The 25,450-nt window shown below is 41.7% G+C and overlaps 1 protein-coding gene across 1 annotated transcript in view; it reads left to right on the top strand.

Moving 5' to 3' along the window:
- The window catches only part of cnksr2a (connector enhancer of kinase suppressor of Ras 2a), a 422,869-nt gene that overhangs the window by 215,354 nt on the left and 182,065 nt on the right, over nucleotides 1–25,450 (top strand). The gene's annotated exons all lie outside the window — the stretch shown is intronic.

The following is a 25,450-nucleotide window of genomic DNA, read 5'->3' as shown; positions in this document are numbered from 1 at the left end:
AGTCTCCTCTACACTGGGGAGACTAAATGCAGACTGGGTGACTGCTTTGCAGAACACCCTCACTCTGTCCACAAGCATGACCACAACCTTCCTGTTGCTGCCATTTCAACTCAGCACCTTGCTCTCATGCACATAGCTCTGTCATTGACCTGTTGTAATGCTCCAGTGAAGCCTGGCGCAAGCTGGAGCAGTAGCATCTCATCTTCAGGCTGCGCATGTTGCAGCCCTCGGGACACGAAGTTGAGTTGAGTTCAACAGCATTTGATTGTGATCTATCTCCTCCATCTTAAACACCATTTTGTTAAATATCCCATACGTGTATTGCCTCAGTGCAAACTGCCAATTCCCCCTCCCACACCAGCCCATCTGTCTTTTATTCTTGAAGTTGCTACTTTTTGTTACACTCTCTTACAGCTCTAACACATTCTCCCTCCCTTCAGTTCTGTTGAAGAGTCTGTAATGACTTCAGTAAGGCTATTGAGGTTCATCTATTGGTAAATGAACTCCCTGATTAAGGAGTCCATGAAAAGATATCAATTGAGGAGTCAATTGATAGGCTGATCAGGGAATCTTTTCCATGTATTTAATTGGGAGTGTCAGTTCCTCTGGCACCCCTGAAGGTAAACTGCTGACTGATAACACTCTGTGTACTGCTGTTGGAATGGTAAATAAAGGAATTTAGGTGAAGTTAAAGGCTCTAAACATTGACTCTACTTTTCTCTCCTTATGGGTGCTGCCAAATCTGCTGAGTTTTTCTAACATCCGCTCTTGTTATAACTTGTATTCATTTGGCATCTTAAATGGAATGAACATCTCAAGGTGCATCACAAGCATATTCTAAAGCAGAATTTGACACCAAACCACACAAAGATATTGGTGCAAGTTATCAATAGTTTGGATGAAGAGATAGATGATGTAGGGTGGTTTGTTTGCTCCTCTAACAATGGGGCAAATGAAATCACAGAGCTCAAGAGGCCAGAATCTGAACTCAGATATTTTGTCAGGTTATGGGGCTGGAGGATATTACAGAGATAGGATAGGATGAGGCCGTTGGAGGGATTGAGAATTTTAAAAAATTAGGCTTTGCTGACCCATGAGCCACAAGGTCAGTGAGCAGAGCAGTGATGGGTGATTAGGACATGAAGCAGGTTAGGATATGGACAGTTGGCTTCAAGTTTATGCAGGGGAGAATGTGTAAATCTAAGCACAAATGTGGATACAAGCCCAAGCAGAAGGAATTTGCTTAAAATAACATTGATTAAGTAGATGGATTTTATCTTTTCAGTTCTTTTTAGAGGATCACTCCTACTTATATGAGTAATTATTTCGTAGGTTCCACAGGTTTCATTTTGAATACAGTCAGTGGCTCAAAATGCAACACAGCTACTGAAAAGCTGGAATAAAGTTGAGATTTTTATTGATTAAATGAATTATACTTCCAGATTTAATGTATTACTATAAAGTTGTGTCTGTTTCAGTGCTGAACATCTATATAAGAACATAAGAAATAGGAGCAGGAGTAGGCCATCTAGCCCATCGAGCCTGCCCCGCCATTCAATAAGATCATGGCTGAGCTGTCATGGCTCAGTTCCACTTTCCCGCCCTCTCCCCATAACCCTTAATCCCCTCTCTTATCAAAAACCCATCAACCCGCGTCTTAAAAATATTTAGCGAGGCAGCCTCCACCACTTCAACGGGCAGAGAATTCCAGAGACTCACCACCCTTTGAGTGAAGAAGTTCCTCCTCAACTCCGTTCTAAACCGCCCCCCCTTTATCTTGAGGCTGTGCCCCCTAGTCCTACTGTCTTTTTTGAGCGGGAAGAGTCTCTCCACCTCTATCCTATCCATCCCATTCATCATCTTATACGTCTCAATGAGATCTCCCCTCATTCTTCTAAACTCTAACGAGTACAAGCCTAGTTTATTCAGCCTCTCCTCATAGCTCAACCCCCTCAACTCCGGTATCAGCCTAGTAAACCTCCTCTGCACTCCCTCCAAGGCCAAAATATCTTTGCGCAGGTGCGGCGCCCAAAACTGCACACAGTACTCCAGCTGCGGCCTCACCAATGCCCTATACAGCTGCAGCAAGACCTCCCTACTTTTATATTCAATCCCCCTCACTATGAAGGCCAGCATCCCATTCGCCTTCCTGACCACCTGCTGCACCTGCAAGCTGGGTTTTTGCGACTTATGCACAAGGACCCCGAGGTCCCTCTGCACCGTCGCCTGCTGCAGTTTTTCGCCACGTAAGTAATAGTCCTTCCTACCATTCTTCCTACCAAAGTGGACCACCTCACACTTGCCAACAATAAATTCCATTTGCCATTTCCTGGCCCATTCGCCCAGCCTATCTAGATCCTTCTGCAGACTCTCCACACCCTCTGCACAATTTGCCGTTCCCCCAATCTTGGTGTCATCAGCAAATTTCGACACCCTACACTCGGTTCCCTCCTCCAGATCATCTATATAAATGGTAAAAAGCTGAGGCCCCAGCACCGACCCCTGGGGCACTCCACTAGTCACCACCCGCCAATCCGAATAGCACCCGTTGACCCCCACTCTCTGCCTCCTATTTGACAACCAATCCTCTATCCACGCTAACACCCTACCCCCAACTCCATGTCCCTCGACCTTCTGCAATAACCTCTTGTGAGGTACTTTGTCAAACGCCTTCTGAAAATCCAGAAAGACCACATCCACCGGCTCTCCTCTATCCACTGCCCTAGACACATCCTCATAGAACTCCAGTAAATTTGTCAGACACGACTTCCCTTTAATGAAACCATGCTGCGTCTGCTCTATCAAGCAATTCCCTTCAAGATGCCTCACAATTTCCTCCTTAATGACGGATTCTAACATTTTACCTACCACAGACGTTAAACTAACCGGCCTATAATTCCCCGCCTTTTGCCTGGCACCCTTCTTAAACAACGGCGTAACATTAGCCGTTTTCCAATCTTCCGGCACTTCCCCGGAATCCAGCGACGTCTGGAAAATAACCACCAAGGCATCCAGTTAAGTATATAATCAGTTAAGCCAATGATTTTAGCATTTTGTTTTAGCCAAGGTAAAAAAAAATTAAACCCTGTTTTAAATTAGAATAGAATAGAATCCCTACAGTACAGAAGGAAGCCATTTGACTCCTCAAGTCTGCACCGACCACAACCCAACTCAGGCCCTATCCCCATAATCCCACATATTTCCCTGCTAAGCAGCAACTTAGCATGGCCAGTCAACCTAACCCAGATATCTTTGGACTGTGGAAGGAAACCGGAGGAAATGCATGCAGATATGGGGAGAATGTGCAAACTCCATACACACCCAAGACTGTATTTGAACCCGAGTCCCTGGTGCTGCAAGGCAGCAGTGCTAACCACTGTGCCACCCTTTTTATCGATTACTAGAAACTGGCAAGACAACAAACTTCAGTCCTAAATAGGTTGTCATTTCAAGTATTGTCCAGAAATAAATGGAAGTGTGACTGTGTATAGGAAATGAGCTGTCAGCACGTCTCATCAGCACCAAAGGTTGTTTCTTATCCTTGACATGTTATTAAGTTTTCTATTAATATTCATTTAAAGTCCGGCATGTGATTAGAGGGAAGTACTTAAAATGGTAATTCACAAAACAACTCGCTATGTTGTGATGGTTATTATCTTTGAGATAGTTTACATGCATGAGATACATATTAAAGCTGAATGAAATGGGTGAAATATAGATATCATGTGGGCAATCTTTTCAGAGTGATTGTCATTTCAGATGTGCTAGATTTCTGGATTAAAAATATTCTTTGCAGTTTGCAATACAATTCCTTGTTAAAAATCTACTGTACATGCTGCACAAAGCAAAGTTATTTCCATGTCATGAAAACATGCTGGTTTGGTGCCAGACTCCACTGTTACATTGTTTTAAGATGCATACAACCTAAGTCTTGGTTTTCCATCATTCTTAGAACGCTTGCTTACAAGTGAGGTTTTGCTGGCATTTTTTCCCCAATGTCTTCCTGGGTTTTGTTTTAGCTCATCCCCATCTGAGGCAATGCATACCCTACCATCAATGGGATTCCACAATTGGTGATAGAAAGTTAACCTGCGGAAATCACTCGGTCTTTCTGAGCTTGTAAATTGGTATCCATGAAAATGTCGAAACCACACCTGAAGAATATAACTGCAATTTGCAATGTTCACTTCTCCCTGTGTGTCACTAGAGATGCTTTAGAAATCAGTAATTTATACTTAAAAGCAAAAAGAAAATTAAGCACTTAATGGGTTTTGAAGTCAATTGTGACTGGATTAGAACAAAAATAAAAGCAAAATACTGTGAATGCTGGGGATCGGAAATAAATAAAAATGCAGCAGCATCTGTGAAGGAAGAAACAGTGGAAGTGTCAAAGTTGACTCAAAGCACCAACTGTTTCCATCCACAGATGCTATCAGACCTGCTGAATATTTGCAGCACTTTCAGTTGATAAGAACAAATTCTGAGAACCAAAAGTTGATACAAGGTTGAAATGGGACTATTGACCAATATGTAACAAATCAAACATTACTGTAAGTTGTAAGAGGTTGGTGAATTGCGCCACAGTGTAGTTAGATTTGAGATGGTCTGCAAGATAGCATCAGCTATGGAGACTATTCAGTAATGCCAATTTAATGTTGCATGTCATTAAATGTTTGTGCATTGGTTAAGATGACCAAGGCCGAACTAAAATCTCAGGAGAAGACGCTGATCATTCAAAGCTCTTTCTTGAAGAAGGTGGATATTGTGACTGCACATGAGACGTTTGAGGCCAATAAGCAACTTTAATTCAATTTTCCAGTGTGTGCAAATCATCACAACATCAAAAGCATGTTCATGAATATTACTTAACTAGCATTAATGGAAAACAGGAGTATATTGTGGATTCTGTTACCACCAGCAAAACAAAGTCATGGATTGTCAATCAAGACTGATGGATTTTTGCTAGGGAAGTGTGTCAAGAAATATGGACCAAAGACAGGTAAATGGAGTTGAACAACACATCAGTTATGATCCAATTGAATGAAGGAACCACAACATTTATGGGCTAATTGTTTTTTATTCATTCACGGATCATGAACATTGCTGGCTGTCCAGCATTTATCGTCCATCCCTATTTGCCCAAGGGCATTGAGAGTCAACCATATTGCTGTGTCTCTGGAGTCACATGTAGGCCAGACTGGTTAAAGACGGCAGATTTTCTTCCCTAAAGGGCTTCAGATGGCTTTTTCTGATAGTCGACAATGGTTTCAGTAGATTTTTAATTCCAGATTTTTTTACTGAATTCAAATTCCACCATCAACGGGATTGAAACCCTTGTCCCCAGATCATTAACTGAGTTTCTTAATTAATAGGCAAGCAATAATACCACTAGGCCACCACCTCCCGGAGGGACCAGCCTTCTTCCTATCGTCCACAATTCTTAATGGAAAAATCTGAAACTGGTTACCTGAATTAGTGTTACTACAATAGTGTTCAAGGACAATGAAAGCCTATCCGTTCATCCAAAACTGAGAACTGCATCTGGCACTTTTAACTCTCAAGAATGTGAAAGGCTGCATTGTTGAAGTGGGTGTTGGCTGCAGATCTTATGCCAGAGAGAAACCGATAAGCCTTAATGTTTTGTCATTTTGTATAATGGGGTTTTTTTCCACAGCTTTTGTCATTTGCCTGGAAAACATAGGATCAGATTGTTAGCAATACAGTGTTGGTACTTCAACCTGGTCAAAAGATACTACTTATCTTAATAGAGAAACTCAAAACAGAATTGAAGTGCCTGTCATTACCTGACATAATTAGTGAGCCCAGTAACTGAGTTAAACCAAATGGATAGAAGCATGTACCTTGATCCCTCCTCCCTCAGGTCCAACAAAGAGAATCCTACAAAATTAACCACACAAGAAGAAAAGATGTTATAGTTTACTGTTATCCAAATTAAACGCTGCTTTAGATCTTGCCTGTAACACAATGATGCAAGCTTGTTTCTTTGTACCTTCAAGATTTTTTTTTCCCCTCCATCCTTCATTTTAAAATCTCTGCCGCACTGAAGGTGAGTCATGAAATCATGCAATGATTGTTTGTGCGTACGTAACATTAGCATCGGCAGAAACATGACACCAGACTTAGGCAAGCACTAGAAAAAGGCCATCTAAAAGAATCTGAAATGCAACAAAGACGTATGTGTTCAGAGTGAATGAGCTCACAGGTCAATGCAAGAAATCTGACAACAAGATCACTGAGAAAGGAATAGCATGGAGAGGCTAAAAAAAGTAGCAACATTGATTTGTTGCATTTACTAAGAAGCTGCACTGTGTGTATTCCTCACAGATCAGCACTCAAGTAAAGTAGCTGAAGGCAAAAAGAACAGGGTTGATTGTGATTACAGGAGCAGGAAAAATCACATCAAGAATTGAAAATCAGTGCTTAGTTTAAATGCTGCCAAAGCAAAAGCCCAGAAGGTGCAATACATATGAGCTAGGTGCTGCAGTGCTCCAAAAAATATTGACAACTAACTAGCAGAGTGTGATTTTCAATTAACTGAGCCAACTCTATGGGTGGCACATTGGTTAGCACTGCAGTCTCACAGTGCCAGGGACTCAGGTTCAATACCAGTCTTAGGTGTCTGTGTGGAGTTTGTGTATTCGCTGCATACCTGCGTGATTTTCCTCCGGGTGCTCCGGTTTCTCCCACAGTCCAAAGATGTGCAGGTTTGGCTGATTGGCTATACTGAATTGTCCCTCAGTGTCAGGGAGATTAGTAGGGTAAATACGTGGGGTTATAGGGATAGGGCGTGGGTGCGATTGTTATCAGGACAGACTCAATGTGTCAAATGCCTCCTTCTGTGCTGTCAGGATTCAATAATTCTAAGCGCAGTTGAAGACCAAATGAATAAATAAAACAATTTGCATTTACATAATACTTTTCAACTCTTTGAGCTATCTCAAAACCGATTACAAGACGGAAATTATAGAATTTTGAACAATAAGGGGATTAAGGAATATGGAAGCAATGTGGGAAGGTAAAACTGAGGGAGAAGATCACCCAATGAATGGTAGAGCAGACTTGAAGGGCCAGTTCCTATTTGTTAAATTTTGAACCTCTTCATAGCCAATGACTTGCCTTTAAAATGGATTGTTACAGAGGGTGACATGGGGAAAAAGTGCATATAAGGTTTCAGAAACAGCTGAGTGAGCAGTTAATTAGTTTGTTATGATGCTGGTTAAAGACTAATTTTCTGCTTCTTAGGTAGTCCCTTGGGACGGAGAACAAATTTCTTCCGTTATACCTACTGAGGTGATTAAAAAGTCCAATTCTGGCACCACACACTCTCCCACAAGTGGGCAGGTAGTATTTGATGAGGTGGGTGGGTGGGATGCTTAGCTTTTGTGGTTGGTAGCTTTTAATTCACACCTCCCTCTATTTGTGCTTCACCTCTACCTGAGCCAGTCAGAAATGGTTGGTACTGTTTGTGAATGCTTCTTCTCCAGTCTGGGGAGGGGCTGGGGGGTTGGTCTTGACCAAGAGATCCACACACATCGGTGGAATGTTTCATTTTTCAAGGAGACTTCCCTGAAACATTTTCTCTTCCCTTCTGGTAACCGCACGATGAGACAAAGCTATAAGTGTGGGCTTGTTTTTGGGGTCTTATGGACAATGTGGCCCTCCCAAAGTAGCTGATTAGCCATAAACAGTGTTGGAGGATAAATGATAGCAAAAATTCCAGAAGATAGTTTCTATTCTTTGATCAGGCCTACTTTATTCTCTGGATTTGATAGAGTCTCATTTCAATTCTTGTTTAATCATCTTCAACCATACACATAAGTATCAGTGTGGTTTGTGTGCTCCAGTTTTGCAGTGGGATGTGGCTGGATCTGATGTTTTGCAGCTTAAGCGCAGCAATAACTTTCCCATGATTTTAACATAACAAAGTTAATGAAGCAACATATTATGCAAACGAAAAGGGATAAACTATTACATCATTGATACTGAAAGATGCAAGCCTTCATAGATACGATATTTAGAATACATTTTACAAACATCAAGATGCCAAGAATCTTTTGCTCTTTTTCAAAACACCCCATCCTTATTTACTGATATTGGAATTATTCTTTGCTGAATCTCCCACAGTAATCCATATCATTTGCTTGCAATTGAAGTATAGTCTTTGCATGATATTAGGATGAAAACCATAATTCCATGAGGCATCTTGCTGTTTCATGAGGAGTTGGAATTTCTAGCGTCCAGGCTCACTGCGGAGCTATAATAGTACTCAAACTCCAGGCTGCAGTCAAAGAGGTATGAGAATCTTCTAGCCAGGGTTTCTGACAAGCTGGCTAAGCTCAGCTCCAGATCAAATGAAATGTGTGCATCAGAATTAAGATGAGGAGGGAGGCTAAGATTGACATGTGTGTTTCACTGATGCCCTTTCCAGAAGGAAATCTGCCTTCTTTGTCAGGCCTAGCCTACATGTTATCCCAGACCCACAGCATTGTGTTTGACTCTTAAGTGGTGTAGCAAGCCACTCAGTTGGAGGTCAATTAGGAATGGGAAATTAATGCTGGCCCAGTCAGCCATCTTGTGAATGATTTTTTAAAATAGAATTGATGGATACAACAAGCTCTCTCGGAACAATGGGTAACCCTTTACCATGAGGTTGGGCATAGTGCAGACTAAGTGGAAAAAGGCAACCCTTAGGAAAGTGGGAAGAAGTCGTTTGATTGGAGAACAAATTGTTAGAGTGATTTGAAGCATGAGCTGGATAAATCACAATCTTCAAAATAATTTAGTTTTTTTATGTGTTTCTGATGTGACTTCTGAAGTGGATGATCCAAATTAAGAACATAAGAAATAGGAGCAGGAGTAGGCCATTTAGCCCCTCGAGCCTGCCCCACCATTCAATAAGATCATGGCTGATCTGATAATGGTTCAGTTCCACTTACCCGCCTGCTCCCCATAACCCTTAATTCCCTTATTGATCAGAAATCTACCTGTCTGTGACTTAAACACATTTAATGAGGTAGCCTCCACTGCTTCATTGGGCAGAGAATTCCAAAGATTCACTACCCTCTAAGAGAAGTTCCTCCTCAACTCTGTTCTAAATTGACTCCCCCTTATTTTGAGGCTGTGCCCTCTAGTTCTTGTTTCCTTTCTAAGTGGAAATAATCTCTCTGTCTCTACCCTATCTAGCCCCTTCATTATCTCATATGTCTCAATAAGATCCCCCCTCAGCCTTCTAAACTCCGAGTACAGGCCCAGTCTACTCAATCTCTCCTCGTAAGCTAACCCCCTCATCTCTGGTATCAACCTGGTGAACCTTCTCTGCACTCCCTCCTAGGCCAATATATCCTTTTGCAAATAAAGGGACCAAAATTGCACACAGTACTCCAGTTGCAGCCTCACCAGTACCTTGTACAATTGCAGCAAGACCTCCCTGCTTTTATACTCTATCCCCCTCGCAATAGAGGCCAACATTCCATTTGCCATCTTGATCACCTGCTGCACCTGCAAACCGAGTTTTTGTGATTCATGCACAAGGACCCCCAGGTCCCTCTGCACAGTAGCATGTTGTAATTTTTCACCATTTAAATAATAGTCCATTTTACTATTGTTCCTTCCAAAGTGGATAACCTCACACTAGCCAACGTTAGACTTCATCTGCCAGGTCCTCGCCCACTCACTCAGCCTATCCAAATCTCTCTGCGAACTTTCCGCGTCCTCCACGCAATTCGCTTTCCCCTCATCATTGTGACATCAGCAAACTTTGTTACCCTACACTCAGCCCCCTCCCCCAGATCATCCTGTTTATATGGTACACAGTTGAAGCCCCAGCACCAATCCCTGCGGCACGCCACTCGTCACCAACTGCCAACTGGAAAAGCACCCATTTATTCTAACTCTCTGCTTCCTGTTAGATAGCCAATCCTCAATCCACATGAACACTTTAACCTCAACTCCGTGTACCTTAATCTTTTGCAGCAACTTTTTGTGAGGCACCTCTAAAAACACCACATCCACTGGTTCCCCTCTGTCAACTGCACTCGTTACATCTTCATAAAAATCCTGTAAATTCGTCAAACACGACATTCCCTTCATGAATCCATGCTGTGTCTGCTTGATTGAACCATTCTTTTCCAGGTGTCCTGCTATTTCTTCCTTAATGATGGATTCCAGCATTTTCCCTAGTATGGATGTTAAGCTAACCGGCCTGTAGTTACCCGCCTTTTGTCTACCTCCTTTTTTAAACAGTGGTGTCACATTAGCTATTTTCAATTAACTGACATCTCCCCTGAGTCCAGTGAATTTTGATAAATTACAACTAGTGCATACGCTATTACTTCTGCCATTTCTTTTAGTACCCTGGGACGCATTCCATCCGGGCCCGGGACTTGTCTACCCTTAGTTCCAGTAGCCTACCAAGCACTACCTCTTTAGTAGTAGTAATCGTTCTAAGGTCCTTACCTGCTACAGTCCCACGACTGTCAATTTTCGGTCGACTATTTGTGTCTGCTACCGTGAAGACTGACACAAAAAACTTATTTAAGGCCTTGGCCATTTCCTCATTTCCAATTTTGATTGGATGCTTTTGTGGTAGTTACTAGCTACTAATTGGTTGCTTCATAGTGAACTAAAACTGTTTTATATCAAATATTATTTATTTGTATCACCACCTTCCACTTTCTCAAAATCATTGGAGTTTCCTGGTATGTCCCTTTACTCCTCTGGCACTTTTGTCTCTTTGAACAGCTCACCTTTTCCACCCATCACACCTCTTATTGAAATCCTCTTTCTCCAATATTTGCTAAAATGGCAAAAAAAAACCCCTCACAATAATATGCTTTCCTCCCTTAACTTGCCTTTGTTACCTCCAGATTTGACTAGTCCAATGCATTCTGGGCTGGCTTCCTCCAGCCTACTCTCTGTAAACTTGATGGCATCTGAAACTCTGTCAAGTCACCCTCTGCTATTTGCTCACTGACCTACATTGGCGCCCCTTAAGCAATGCCTTCATTTAAAAATCCTCATTTTTGTTTCTGAATTCTCCCTTGGCCTCATCCCTCCCTATTTCTGTAATCTTCCCCAGTCCCACAACCCTCTGAGTTATCCATGCTGCTCTAATGCTGACCTTTGGAACCCCCTGGGTTTGAATTAGTCCTGATGTGGAGATGCCGGCATTGGACTGGGGTAAACACAGTAAGAAGTCTCACAACACCAGGTTAAAGTCCAACAGTTGTTGAGTTAGAAGATCAACCATGATCTAGTTGAATGGCAGAGCAGACCTGAGAGGCAGGATGGCCTACAGCTGTTCCTATTTTCTTTGTGCCTAAAATACCTCTTTCCTTCTTTAAGAAGCTCCTTAAAATTTGTCTCTTTGATCAAGCTATCTATCTGTCCTACTATCACCTTTGTAGCTCATTATCAAAATTTGCTTTATAATGCTGCAGTGAAGCACTGTTGTTTCTGTACGTTAAAGATGCTATATACATACAAGTTGCTGATTATTTTAACCTAGCAGCAGATCTCTCATGGTATTGATTACAACATATTGGACGTCATGTTATTGTGAAAAGGAGGGTGGCAGAGTGTTTTGCTGGAAATAGTTGGAAATGAGTTTGCAGAGCTTTCACTGAGGGACATAAAAACAAATGCTTCTTGATTGGCTGCTGGAAAATGAAGTGCTTTCTTTTTACACTGATGGCAAAGATAGGCCGAATTTGCATTTATATAGTATCTCATTACATGGTCAGCATACCTCAACGTACTTGACAAGTGATGGATCACTTTTTGAAGTGCAGCCATTTTTGTAATGTAGCTACATGCAGCTGCGATATAGCAATATCCCACAGATAGTGAATGAATACATTTGAGTATTTGATGAGAGTGCTACTAACTCTGACAAGGTTGGTGATATGTAAATAAAATAAACTTGTTCTGTTCAAATCTGCATACACTTCTTATGATAAACAACTCTTTACTTGGACATCATATGAATAAAAGAGCAACTGTTGTAATCATTTAAAATGCATGGCAGAACATTGTTAATATTACGGGCATGGTGGCACAGTGGTAACAACTGCTTTCTTACAGCACCAGGGACCCAGGTTCGATTCCCAGCTTGGATCACTGTCCGTGTAGAGTTTGCACATTCTCCCCGTGTCTGTGTGGGTTTCCTCTGGGTGCTCCGGTTTTCTCCACAGCGCAAAAATGTGCAGGTTAGGTAGATTGACCATGCTAAATTGACCTTAATGTCAAGGGGACTAGCAGGGTAAATGTGTGGGGTTACAGGAATAGGACCTGAGTGCGATGTGATCACAACAGACTTGATGGGCTGAATGGCCTTCTTCTGCACTATATGATTCTGTGATTCTGAATTGTTCTGAGTGTGTAGATTAGGTTGATTGGTTATAATGGACTTACTGGTTGCGGGGTTTTAGGGTTAGGCTTGCGCCTGGGTGGGATGTTCTTCGGAGGGTCAGTGCAGACTCAATGGGATGAATGGCCTCCTTCTGCATTGTAGGGATTCCATGATTCAATGAAAATTAAGTCATGACAAATTTCAATGCCAAATTTTATTTGATCCAGACACAATTTTGTTTTAACTTTTTTTAAAAAAAGCTTGAACGTCGAAAGTTAACATTTTTCCTGAAAGATTACTCAACAAAATTTTGAAGAATTCACACTTTACCTTAATTTGTTTTGTTTTACACATACTGGATTCAGACACTTGCATACGCCTAAAAGTAGATTCAGTGGGGTTTTTGATGCTTCGACCTTTGTAATTTTCCATCAAAGCACAGAAATTCTAGGGTTTGCATTGAAAATGTTCCAGTGTACTCTGTGAATTGTTGGCCTTGCTGCCAGTCAGTAAAATTAATCCAGTTGTAGGTACAGATGCTTCCTGAGGGTTATCTGCAATTCTGCTGAGCCACCTATCCAAGGTCTCTCACAAGGGCTGTGTCATGCTTGATTTGTATTGGATTAGCTTAGCAGAATTTTCTAGGGCTCCATTTCTATTACCTGCAAGCTTGCTGATGATTCCCAGAATGCTTTCTTTCATAAAGATGGTGAATAAGTAGTTAGTTCCACATAGAACCCCGGTACATAATAACAATCTTCTAGGAGAGTAGAATCAGTTGCTTATTGACAGAGGATCGGACCAAAAATGCCACAGGTCTTTATCCTAAGAAGTGCGCAACAAGATTTTGACAGTAAGTTCAGATGTTCACTGGGTTAGCAAAGTCGACCAATCTGGTATTATCTCAAAAAATGGTTTAGAAGGTACCTTTTCTAGATGGAAGATTTACAATCTCTCCCAACCTGTTTTTCATCAAGATGACCATTGAATATATCTCCAATGATTCCTTCTCACACTTGCTTGAGACTGGGCTCAAGCGGTCAAGCTTGTAATATAAAAATTCTGGTGTTGCCCCTTTTGAGCAATGTCTCCGAGTGGATTTCTCTTCAGTACAGAGAGATAAAGCCTGGCTTTAATGAGTTGTGTGCATGAAGCTGCAATTTCTTGAGCACTTTCAGTAAATATGGACAAGGCTAAGCTGCCAATCTATTTTAAGAGGTGTTATCCAATACTATATCTGCATCCACCTTAACACTTACAACTGTATGACCCATTATTTGTGGCTTCTAGAGTGATCACCTCTACATGGTATCCACTGAAAATCTCTGCCATGTCCTTGAAGTCCACTTGGAAAACAGGAAAAGGATTATCCCATTCAGCCCATCAAGCCAGCTCTGTTATTCAATTACATCATGGCTTGGCTGATCATCCATCTCGATGTCACTCTCCTGCAACATTCCCATATCCCTTGATGCCATTAGTATCCAGAAATCTATTGATTTCCGTCTTGAATATGTTTAATGATTAAACTTCTACAGCCCTTTGGAATGGAGAATCCTGAAGATTTGTTCCCTTTTGAATGAAGAAATTCCTCCTCATTTCATTCTCAAATAGCCTGCCCCTTATTCTGAGACTCTGTCTCCTGGTTCTAGACTCACCAGCCAGGGAAAATATTCTGTACCCAAATACTCTGTCACATCCTGTCAGTATTTTGTAAGCTTCAAGTAGACTACTCCTCACTTTTCAAAACTCCAGAGAATACAGACACAGTTTTCTCACTATTTCCACATGAGATAATTGTGCCATCCCAGGGATTATCTGATGAATGTACTCCCTCTATGACAAGCATATCCTTTCATTGACAATGAGACCAAACACTCCAGGTGTAGTATGTCACCAAGGCTCTACACATTTGCAGCAAGATATCTTTAATCCTGTACTCAAATCCTCTTGCAAAGAAGGCCAGGATACAATTTGCCTTCCTAATTGTTTGCTGCACCTGCACGTTAGCTTTTAGTGCTTCATAGAGACCTAGAGGTTCACAGCATGGAAACAGGCCCTTTGGCCCAACTTGTCCATGCTGCCCTTTTTTTTTTAGAAACCCTAAGCTAATCCCAATTACCTGTATTTGGCCCATATCCCTCCATACTCATCATACCCATGTAACTATCTAAATGCTTTTTAAAAGATAAAATTGTACCCGCCTCAACTACTACCTCTGGCAGCTTGTTCCAGACACTCATCACCCTCTGTGAAAAAATTACCCCTCTGGACACTTTTGTATCTCTCTCCTCTAGCTTAAACCTATGCCCTCTGGTTTTAAACTCCCCAACCTTTGGGAAAAAATATTGACTCCCTGTCTTTTCTATGCCCCTCATTATTTTATAGATCTCTGTAAGGTCGCCCCTCAGCCTCCTATGTTCCAGAGAAGAAAGTCCCAGTCTATTCAGCCTCTCCTTCTCACTCAATCCATCAAATCCCAGTAGCATCCAAGCAAATCTTTTCTGCATTCTTTCTAGTTTACTTATATCTTTTCTGTAATAGGGTGACCAGAATTGCACACGGTATTCCAAGCGTGGCCTTACCAATGTCTTGTACAATTCAACAAGATGTCCCAACTCCTGTATTCAATGTTCTGACCGATGAAACCAAGCATGCTGAATGCCTTCTTCACCACTTTGTCCACTTTCAAGGAGCTATGAACAAGTACCCCTAGATCTCTTTGTTCTGTAACTCTTCCCAACGTCCTACCATTAACTGAGTAAGTCCTGCCCTGGTTCAATCTACCAAAATGTATCACCTCACATTTAACTAAATTAAACTCCATCTGCCATTCATCAGCCCACTGGCCCAATTGATCAAGATCTCATTGCAATTGGAGATAACTTTCCTCACTGTCCACTATGCCAGCAATCTTGGTGTTACCTGCAAACTTACTAACCATGATGCCTATATTTTCATCCAAATCATTAATATAAATGACAAATAACAGTTCAGCACTGATCCCTGAGGTACACCGCTGGTCACAGCTCTCCAGTTTGAAAAACAACTCTCTATAACCGCCCTCTGGCTTCTGTCAAGAATCTATGCCCTCTACTTTTAGACCAGTCCAACGCCAGCATCTCCACATTCTGTCAAGAAGCCAATTTTGTATCCATTTAGATACCTCACCCTGGATCCCATGAGACTTAACTTTGTGCAATAACCTACCATGCAGTACCTTGTCAAAGACCTTGCTAAAATCCATGTAGACAACATCAACTGCACTGCCCTCATCTACCTTCTTAGTAACCCCTTTAAAATATTCATTTAAATTTGAGAGACATGATTTTCCACTCACAAAGCCATGCTGACTGTCTCTAATCAGTCATTGCATCTCTAAATGCCTGTAGATCCTGACTCTCAAAATACCTTCCAACAATTTACCCACCACAGATGTGAGGCTCTCAGGCCTATAGTTCCCAGGCTTTTCCCTGCAGCTCTTCTTTAACAAAGGCACAACATTTCCCACTCTCCAATCTTCATGCACCTCACTCCTGATTTTCGATGATTCAAATATCTCGGCTGGGGACCCACAATTTCCTCCCGAGCCTCCCACAACGTCCTGGGAGATACCTCATCAGGTCCTGGGGATTTATCTACCTTGATGCACTTTAAGACTTCCAGCACCACCACCTCTGTAATATGTACATTCCTCATGAACAAGGACACTCAGAACACTTTGGACATCAACAATTCCCGTTATTTCAGCATTTAAGAAATACCCTGTTTTTCATGTTTTTCCTACCAAAGTGGATAAGTTCACTTTATTCTCATCATATTCTATCTGTTCTGTTCTTGTCTTTTCACTTAGCCATCCAAGTCCCCTTGAAATATCTTTGCAGCTTCCTCACAATTTACATTCCCATCTAGTTTGTGCCATCAGCACATTTGGAAATATTACACTTGATCTCCATATCCAAATCATCTAGAACCTACTTTCTGTTTTCTGCCTGTTAACCAATTCTCATTCTATTGCAGTATTTTATTCCTAATCCCATGTGTTCAGTTAACTTTGCCCTGGAAAATTCATTAGTGGCCCTATGAATTTTTTTGTCATCCTCTGACTTCAAGCATAGCTTCAAAAACATTTTGATATTGCGGTTGTGGCTATCCTCTATTTTCTTTAATGACCTCTTGGTTTCTCTAGCATCAACTTTCATTGTTGTAAATTGCTCGCTCAGTATCCTCCTGAGAACTAATTTATTTCAGTCTTGTGTGGCGAAATATAGTTTCTTGTTGAGAAGTGCCAAAGCCCCATAGGCCAGGTGAGCACCCCGCTTACTCAGGATCAAAGTAAATCAGGGAGCAGTGATTACTGATGATCAGTTTTAATTTTAAAAGCTTACAGGTTGTCGTAAGAAAGAGAAATGGGGCAATGTAACGTGTCATACCATTTTGAGTCATTGTGGAAGAATGTCTTCAAGTAGAATGTAATTGTTTTTGATTTCACTATACTGGCATGTAGCAGGAAGAAGAAAGCATAGGGTAATGTTATTGCTGCTTGCAAGAAGAGAGAGGAAGATTTAGTGGAACAGTGAACAGACCAGTATTGATTAGAAACAGACATCAGAAAACCTGTAATGGAGAGTTAGGTTGGGTGCTAGAAACAAAAAGCATTAAATAAAAAAAGTAAGTGAATAGCTTGCAGAGCCTAATACATAAGAACATAAAAAATAGGAGCAGGATCAATACGTCAAATAAATCAAATACATCAAAGATATTCTCTACTCGATATGAGTAGATGTGATTTGAGCAATGCTAAAAGCTCAAACCAATTTTGCAGGCGGTCTCTATGCCCATGAGAATGTTTTAAAAAAAGCCTCCAGAATTTGTGTGTTTTTAAAAATTCCACTGCTCAAAGTCTGACACCTTTTATTTCTAGATCGTGGCTGATGCAAAAATGTTCAGCAGAAATCTTGATGCGTCAGGTGGAATTGAATGAACACGAGGAGCTGTACAATCAGACAGGAAGGCAGTGGTGTAGATACTTTGCAAACTCCCCCTACTGTCCCATTGAGTCAGAGGTCGGGAAGGTTGACGACACCTTTCCCACTCCTGATCCCTTAAGGTGATGTGGTGGTAATATTACTGGACAAGTTATTCAGAGACCCAGGCAAGTACACTGGGAACATGGCTTCAAATCCCATCAGGGTGGCTAGTGGAATTTAAATTCACTTAATTAATCTGGAATCTGAAATTAGTGTCAGTAATAGTGTCATGAAACTAGCAACAATTGTTGGAAGACCCATCACTAATATTATTTGGGGAGAAATTTGCCATCCATATCAGGCCTGGCCAACATGTGACTCCAGACCCACAGCAATGAGCTTGACACTTAACCGCCCTTTCAAATGGTCTAGCAAGCTACTCTGTTGAGGCAATCCGGGAAGGGCAATAAATGCCAGCAACACCTACCTTGCATGAAAGAATGTGAAAAATTGGCCAAATGAGGTCCACTTAATGACCTCATGCCACTTCCATTAGTATCCCCTGTGCCTCAGGTAGGGCTGTACTGAATGACACTGCTCTGTGCGCTCCCCACCACCTTCCCCCCCGCCACCTTCCCCGACCCCCCAACCCCACCATCTTCCCCACCCCCCACAGCCACCTTCCTCCCCCCCCACAGCCACCTTCCTCCCCCCCCACAGCCACCTTCCTCCCCACCACAGCCACCTTCCTCCCCCACCACAGCCACCTTCCTCCCCCACCACAGCCACCTTCCTCCCCCACCACAGCCACCTTCCTCCCCCACCACAGCCACCTTCCTCCCCCACCACCTGCCACCCCCACCACCTGCCGTTCACACCGACCTCACCTTCTTACTTACTGGGACTGCCAGCTTGGTCCAGGTGAATGCTCCTCTCTTTTGGTGCCCGCCTTGAGGCTGCTGCTTCACGTCCTGCTGCAGTCCCAGCAATGGCCACTACTCCTGGTGGCACTGAAGAGCTGGGCGCTGGGGGGGGCGGGGAGCGGAGGTGGGGGTGGTGGTGGGGTTGTGGGGGGGTGGGTGGCGTGCGAGGGGGGGCTGTGGCTGTGGGATGGGGGGGGGGTGCGCGGTTAGTGAAGAGAAAATTTCTGAAAATCCAATGGCAGCTATGTGATAGGTCTTTAATTCCGTCGGGGCTCCCAGATTTGGCCATGGCTGGCTTGCCACTGGTTTTCCATCTGGTGCTCGGGGGCACCAAGCATTCAGTCCGTAGACTGGCACTTAATTTAGATACTGGAAAGATCAACTTAAAATTTAAACATGAAGCGTAAAAGAAACCCAATAGTCTTTTCATAAAAGCTTTAGTCCCTCTTTTAATGCCCAACTGGGGAGTAAAGGTTTAAAAGAAAACAATCTCCACAATGCAGTTCGAGAGAGATGGGCAATAATTTACATGGTTGGTGGTGGGAACACCCAGTCTTGTCTCACCGTTCAAAGAGCTCTCAACACACCACTGATTACGGTCACATCTTGTCCACTTTTCCACCTCCAGGTAGCAGTGCCACTTCAAAAGGATTGCCATCCTGAATGTCTTGAAAGTCAAAAATAATGGATTTTTCACATATTAAGGTGAAAGAAGAGGCCTTTGAGACGCTAGATGAGCTGAAACTTTATCGAAAGGAAGTATTCAAAAGGTTGCTGTGAAAGTTGATAAATCAGCAGGACGGGGTCCAAGAATATTGAGGGAAATAAAGGTGGAGCTGCTGATCATAATCTCCCAATCCTCCTAAAATATGCGATGGGAGGAGCAGGGGGCTGGGGGATACCAGATTGAGAAAGCATACAAGAAATTGGAAATGTTCAACCCTTGTTCAAAAATTGTTGTAAGAATAAACTTAGTAACAGCAGGCCAGTCACTCAGTGGCAGATAAATTGTTAGAGTTGATTTTCTAGGACAAAATGAACAATCAGTTGGATGGGAGTCGATTAATTAGGGAAAGGCAGCTTGGATTTGTTAACGCAAATTGTGTTTAACTAACTGGACTGAAATTTTTGATTAGGCAATAGAGAGATAATGCAATTGATGTCACGCACATGAATTCCTAAAAGGCATTTGATAAAGTGCCATGTTATAGACTTTCCAGCAAAGTTGAAGCCCGTGGAATAAATGGAAGGGTGGCAGCATAGTCATCAGGTTGGCTGAATAAGAGGAAACTGCATGGCAGTGAATAGTTGTTTTTCAGACCAGAGGAAGGAATGCAGCGGCCCCAGGGGTTGGCACAATGATACCTCTACTTTTGATCTATGTTAATGATCTGGCCTTGGAGGTGCAGGGCACAATTTCAAAAATTTACAGATGACATTACATTGGGAGGTATTGTCAATAGTGTGGATGATAGTGATAGATCTCCAGAGGAAATGGGCAGACACATGGCAGTTGAAATTGAATGCAGTAAAGTGATACCAGTTTGGTCCAAAGAACAAGACGAGGCAATATAAAATAATGGACACAGTTTGAAAGGGAGTGAGGGACAGGGAGGCCTGGGAATATAACTACACAAGTGAATGAAGGTGGCATGGCAAGGGTGAGAAATTGTGAGCTTTGTAGAGGCAAAAAGCACAATAGCAAGGAAGTTGCGCTGAGTCTTTACAGATCACTAGTTCAGTCTCAAAGGAGAATTATATCCAATTCTGGGCATTATATTTAGAGAGGGTGCAGAAAAGATTTATGTGAATGGATCCAGAAAGGAGAGACTTCAATTAGCTGGAGAAGCTGGGCTTTTTCTCCTTTGAGAAGAGAAGGTTGAAAGGCAAGTTGCTAATAGTGTTCAAGATCATAAGGGATCAAGAGAGCTTAAACAGAGAGAAACTGGTAGAAGATTGTGAATGAGAGGATTTAGGGTGATTGGCAAAAGAACGAATAACAATATAAGGAAATTATATTCCTTAACACAATGACCGGAATGTTCCCGTCACACTCGCCACAGAAATTGTAGCGGTGGGGACACGGACCATGCAAACATTCACTGGCCTTGGGCGGGATTTTCTGGTTTTGGGGTGAGCGTGGCTGGAAAATCCTGCCCAATGAGTGGTTAGAATCTGGACAAACTGCCTGTGAGTGTGGTAGAGGAAAACAGTCAGGGTTTTGAAAAGGTTAAACAGCTGAAGAGAGAGCATTCGTCGAGCTATGTGCAAATGGGATCGGGGAGGGTGGCGGGTGTGGGGGGATGTTGGGTGGGATTAGCTGAGTTGCTTTTGCATAATGGATTGTACGGCCTCCTACTGCATTGTAACCATTCTACGATTCTATGATAGGAGAGAAAATAATGCACCAGTAAAAGTGTTGATTAGATTATGCAAAAAGCCAAAACAAAATTCAAACTTTTCAACCAGCACTGGAAACTTCAAGATGACAGGCCACCCGATTAGTCATGTAGGCGAACTGCATTATGCAAGTGAGGAGGAGGTATTACATAATACTGTCCATGAAATTTGGCACAGTACCAGTTTGTGTCAGACTGAGAAGTGAAATCTGACTTGCACTAGTTAACAGCGCAATCTCCAAACAGCTTAATCCCTTCACTGTATAATGCAGCGTGCAAGTAAATTGCATAAATTTATTCAATGATATGCTTATTTATAATTCATGAAGGTGCCTATGCAATATGTCAGTGTTCAGTATCTGTTTGTTTGAATAAAATATTGTGCTTACAGTATAATTTAGCCCATTCCACCAGGCAGGTAGCTAAATGAAATTCAGTAAATGAACCAGAAAACACTGCAAATGATGGAAATCTGAAAGTAAAACTGAAAATGTTGAAAGTACGTAAATCAGGCAGAATCTGTAAAGGTTGTTCCATTTTGGATGTGCCCCTCCATTGATTTTGTTGAGTTTTCTGTGTTTATTGAGTAAGATTCTAAGTTTTTATTAACATGTGGTTGACGTGCAATAGAAGAATTTTTGATTTTGTTTTGAGAGTAGTAGTTGATGAAATTTTTCCAAATACAATGGGGTAAACTTTCATCCTGACTGCATGTGCTATAATCTGAGCAGTTTACCTGCCAGATTACAGAACCTGTCCAATTTTTAATCATATACATTTCAATGAATTGGGAATCAATTTTTGGTTGAAAGTGGGGAGTGTTCTTTCAAAGGTAGGGGATTTGCTCTGCCAGATTACCACTGAGAAGGCGAAGATGAAAACCTGCACCCTATGATTTTTAGCATCAATCTTGTCTAAGTGGTCACAAATTCATATATGTTACTAGGTGTTCTTGGTGCTGCTTACAATGATTCATTGAACTGACTACATGGGATTTTCCATCCCCCCACCCCCCACCACGGCATGCTTTCCAGCACTGGAGGCAGCTCACCATGCTGCCAGATCTTCCAGTCCTGCCAATGTTTATGTCATTTTTGCATGGCTTGCCCTGTTGCCAGGAAATCCACCATGGTGGCCTTCACAAGACTGGAAAATCCTGATGCTGGGATGAGCCAGAAATCCTAGCAGTTTGTGTCTGGTGATCGCAAACTCCCATGAGTCTTTTTGCAGTTATGTTTACCTTCTGTGTTATTGATAGTGCTCTTCATCTCCTTGAGATGTTTCTTTATACAAGTTGTTTTGTCTTTGTTATGTGCTGTATGCCTTGTTTAGCTTGCTGTGTTTCACAAGTTTATTTGGTAGCACGAGCTTTTGGAGCATTGCCCCTTCATCAGATGAATCAATCTGAGACTCACCTGACGAAGGGGCAATGCTTCAAAAGCTTGTGCTACTAAATAAACTTGCTGGACTTTAACCTGGTGTTGTGAGGTTACTTACTGTGCCTATTCCAGTCCAACACTGGCATCTCCACATCTTGTATTTTCCAAGTTAGTGCATTATTGGATTGCAGAATCCACGTTGTTAGTTCAGTTGCTGGAGTAAAATAAACTGAAGCTGCAATGTTTAATCACTTCCACTCCTATGTACGTTCTGATTAATCATTGAAAATTTATTGACAGTGCCAGTATTAAAACTTAAGTTTTTATCTATTATTGTATTTTTTTTCTATGTCTTTAATTCTTCTACAGAATGTAAGCATCGCTGACAGGACCTGCATTTATCGCTTATCCCTACCTTGTGTTCAAACTTTTCTCCCATGCTTTAGTTGAATTTTGCTGTACTTAATCCTTCCGTTGGATTTCCTGTGTGTTTTTGAAAATGGTCAAATTTCTTTTGAGAATGTGTACTTCTTTCCCCAGTGTGGCTTGTCTTCTGTAGTATCAACACTCTTTCCCAGGCAGTAACTGGCTAAAATGACTGGTATGGCCAAAGGATGAACAAAAAGTTTGCCACGGATAGGTAGGGCTTAAGAAAAGGTAGGAGGAGACCAGAAATGGGGTCTGAAATATGTTTGCAAATGAGCCATTTTGTACTTAGCCCTGCTGGCACAGCAGCAATTCTAGGCTGCAGCTTTCCAAGATGACTAAGGAAAGACAATAAATGCCACCTTGTCAATAATGCACACATTCTGAGTAATATATTCTTTAAAAAAAAAGTGGCAAACGACAGAATCCTAAACATTTTCTGAAAAGAAGTGGATAACAATGTGAAAATAAAACATTTAAAATGTAATTGGAAAAGGACAGGGAATGGGATCAAGTGGGATGTGCTGATGTGGACACATTGGATCAAAAGGCCATTTCGTGCGTGCTGCGCAGTTCAATGATGTTTAATTAGATTTGCTTAAGCGGCTAACAGGTCATTCGTTCAGTCATTTTACATGGCAAAGTTTGTGAATTCATCTGAGGAAAGTGAAGAATACATTAATTTGTATTTTTAATTTGTAATTTGTAAAAAAAAAGTTCAGCTCGTACACGAAGATCTGATTTCTGTTACGTCAAAACGTTAGCGTACATTTGGTAAGGTATGGCAGTCTCAACGTTTAGTAGGCAGACTAGCATGTTGGGCTATGGCTGAGAGAATCAGTAACATGTCAATGACATGCAAAACAGAAATTGTGCTACTTAAACATGAGATAAAACACGAAAATGGTAAATTAAGGATGTATCGTATGTTATTAGCGTGAAGGAAAGTAGTAAAAATATCTTCCAAAAAACGCCTTACTGACACAGAGCTGTTTGCATGCATGTAGAAAGCAAAGTGAAAGGAACAAATATTATCGAGCTACCGGCATTTCCAGATATATGACATAATGGGCTTGGAATCATGCAGAAAAGCCCTGAGGAAAACTCTTCACTCTCAATCTGTGTTCTCGTAGGTTTAAAGGATATACTGACATGAAATTGGAGGCAGCTGTGCAGCTAGTATAGTCCCACACGTGACTGCTCATTATTAGATGAACAGGTTATTATAGATCTGTTCAGAAAGCTGTAGTCTGTGCCATATTATTGGGATGGTATATGAATGATGTTGTATCTCCTATTAGTTTGCCCATGCTTAGCGATTGTGCAAAAATGCATAACAGTGGATGAGATGATAATATAGCACTAAATGCATGTCAGTAAGTGGTTTTACTCATACTGCTGAAGAGCACTGTCATTCCTAAGACCATTACTAATAGTGTCCTCTCTGGCACCAGGAGCTAAACACAGACACAGAAACTGCAGCAAAATGGCCACTAAATGTTATCACTGGGTGAGTCACCAAACAATGATGAGGAAGTGGCAATGAACCAAGGTCTGGCTGATGCAACATGGAAGTTTACCTTCCTGAGGATCCTTGCATTGTATGGAAATACAGACGTTAATTGACATGCTTTCAAGATGAAACTGGCTATGGCCTTAGGACCAAACTAAAGGCTTGTTACTTTGTACATTATATTGCAAGGTGGTCTGAGTAGTTTGGAGGAGTTGCAACAGCCACATTTGAACTGCAGTCTTCCACATAAGGAAAGGTACTGATCAGCAGTTGGCTGCATTAATATTAACCAATCACTATATGTTGGTACCAGTAGAGATCACAGTTGTGTATCTCATGAAAAATCTGTTGGCTGTTGTCCAACTTCCAAATCACATTCAGCTTCAACCTGTTTGAAGAATGCTACAAACAAGCATGAGAGAGAGAGTCTAAAACCTGATATCCATTGATCCATACTCATTGGATTATTGAATCTTAAGAGGAGATTTCCTCCAGCAGCATAAAGATCTCTGTCAATCAGGTCAACAGTATCTCTGTGTTGAAAGCATCAAAAACCCAAAATGCAAACCAAATATTAAGTTCTGTGTTGACCTCATTAGTAACTGTAGGGCTTCCTGACCTTATGTTGGGGCAACAGTAGACTTTATTATCCCATAGGTGTTTATGAACCAGGTTAAACAGTTTGTTTCATTTCTGCTCCTTGTACGGATGCGGCTGGATGTAGCGGCAGCTGCATATTGATACTCAATGAACTTGATACTGAGTCACAAAGGGAGCAATTTGTCAGTATGGTGCCATTTCCTGCATGTCTATGTGGACATGTTGAATCACAGGAGCAACTGGCCCCACAGGCAATTGATCCCCATGGAATGAATCTAAGTCTATTTGCAATGCATTGCATTGCTCTGTGCAAAAGAATTTCTCCTCCAAAATCTGGAAAGGTAAGAGAAATGCTAAGTCTTCCAACCCTTATTTAGTAATCTGGAAAAGAAGCAAGTAGATGATTCAAACTACCGTTTCAATATTTACTTCATAAAAACATATACTTTTTAGTTACTGTTCTTTATTCCTAAAAAAAAAGTTGAAAATTTAACATGGATAATTACAGGAAGCCTCACTGTACAGTTGTAGTGTCCCTACCTCTGAGCCAGGAGCTCTGTGTTTAAGTCACACTTCAGGACTTGATGACCATAGAAAGTGTGTCATAGTTTGAACAAACAGGTTGATTGTTAATCTGTAAATCTTCCAACAACCCAAGGCAGGTAGAGGAGTGGGAGATTTTTCTGTCAAGCATCTGCAGAAGATAATGACAAACCACTGCAGTACTTTGCCAAACATGGACCTGGACCAATCACAGAAGCCCACCATCGCCAATGCCCTTTCAGGGCAGGTGCCTGAAGAGAGAGTGATTGGACATTCCTATACCCAAATAAAGAAATTCCAAAATAGTTTGGTGTGTTAGGAACCCTG

The sequence above is a fragment of the Carcharhinus amblyrhynchos genome, chromosome 15 (genome assembly GCF_965287045.1).
Source record: "Carcharhinus amblyrhynchos chromosome 15, sCarAmb.v2.hapA, whole genome shotgun sequence".
Taxonomy (NCBI): domain Eukaryota; kingdom Metazoa; phylum Chordata; class Chondrichthyes; order Carcharhiniformes; family Carcharhinidae; genus Carcharhinus; species Carcharhinus amblyrhynchos.
The sequence above is the reverse complement of the archived record's forward strand: the minus strand, read 5'-3'. Positions and strand labels throughout refer to the sequence as shown.